This window comes from Pteropus vampyrus, unplaced genomic scaffold (genome assembly GCF_000151845.1).
Source record: "Pteropus vampyrus isolate Shadow unplaced genomic scaffold, Pvam_2.0 Scaffold699, whole genome shotgun sequence".
NCBI lineage: Eukaryota > Metazoa > Chordata > Mammalia > Chiroptera > Pteropodidae > Pteropus > Pteropus vampyrus.
In genome coordinates, this window is record NW_011889480.1 from 143,620 (window position 1) to 145,234 (window position 1,615).

At 39.2% G+C, this 1,615-nt stretch overlaps 1 pseudogene; it reads left to right on the forward strand.

The window, feature by feature from the left end:
- The window catches only part of LOC105309236, a 26,344-nt pseudogene that overhangs the window by 23,247 nt on the left and 1,482 nt on the right, over positions 1 to 1,615 (forward strand).

Below are 1,615 nucleotides of genomic sequence, written 5' to 3' on the forward strand. Positions count from 1 at the left end.
CTAGTCTATTGTCCATGTCCATGAGTCTCTGTTTGTCCTGTTCATTTGTTGCCTTTAGGTTGATATCCCACATATAAGTGGCATCATGTGATTTTCATCATTTTCAGTCTGGCTTATTTCGCTTAGTATGATTATCTCGAGGTCCATCCAAGTTGTTGCAAATGACAGTAGTTCATCTCTTCTTATGGATAAGTAATATTCTATTGTATATATGTACCACAGCTTCTTTAGCCCATCATCTATAGAAGGACTCTTCGGTTGCCTCCATATCCTGGCCACTGTGAATAATGCTGCTATGAACATCGATGTGCAAATGTCTTTTTGGATATGAGTTTTTAGGTCTTTGGGGGTAAATATCCTGTAGAAGAATTGCCGGATCATATGGTAGATCAATTCTTAGTCTTTTGAGGAAACTCTATATAAGAGAGTAAATCTCAAAAGTTCTCATCAAAAGAAAAATCAAGTTGTAATTATAGGTGGTGATGGATGTTAACTTATTGAGGTGATCACTTCACACAATTATACAAATATCAAACCATTATGCTGTGTAGCTGAAACTATGTAAGGTTATATGTCAATTATATCTCCAATTTTAAAAGTTCATCCAAATGTCCCAAGGGATGGACTACAGTGAATGCTGTGCTGTGTTGTAGGATTAGGAACTTATTTTTCCAGATGCAGAGAGTGCTTCTGACAGCCCTCAGCCCTCTTTGAGAATAACCCTCAGCTAAAGGAAGTTGGCTCCCCCAGGGTCCCACCACTTAGATCTTTTGCTGTGGGGAGCATAACTAGCCAAAATCCATCTGCATCTTCCACTGTGTTTGTATTAAGCTGCTCCTAGCGAGTTACTGAAAATAGTGGTGTGCCAGTCCATGCCCATTGCCACAGTCACACAATGACACTGATGACCAGGATCAGTTACTCCTGCTGGGATGGTGACTTCTCTACATGGCATGAAGACCTGAAGTATCAGGCAGCAGCACAGCAGGAAGTTTAATAGGGCCTTGCCATGTCTCTGGAAGTGTGTCCTGCAAAGGCCTGTGGAGACTTGAAGCATAAACTTCCCAAGTGGCTCAGTGGAACTGTCATAACAAGGGACCACATCTGCTTCCAACCCTTGATCTATGGACCCATGTATTCTATTAAAGATACAGTATACTATGACTGTCATTGATTTAAGTGTATATTGCATCCTGTCGATTATGTAGTCAGCACTACCTGCATGTCAAATTCCTTGGTAAACATGATCATTCTTTTTTAAACTAATTTTTCCTCTATTTTCTACTAAATTTAAAAAATTTCTCCCATGTTTTATACTTCCTTTACACCATGCTTTTCTCTCTCCTCCCCTTCCCCTACAAACGTTATAAGTGGTTTATATTTGTCACCTATATTTCCCCAATACTCACACTTCAGTCCACTCGACATGGATTATTTCTTCCCTCTAGATAGATATAATAATAAATAGAGCCCTCACTAATGTCAATAAAGTGTCTGTGTCAACAGCAAATGTCAAGAATATTTTTCCCTTTTCTTTTTCACATTGGGTTTTTTGCCAGAACATGGGGGTTGTGAAAACTACCACTAAATCTAAGCCAAAATGAAGAGGAGAAGA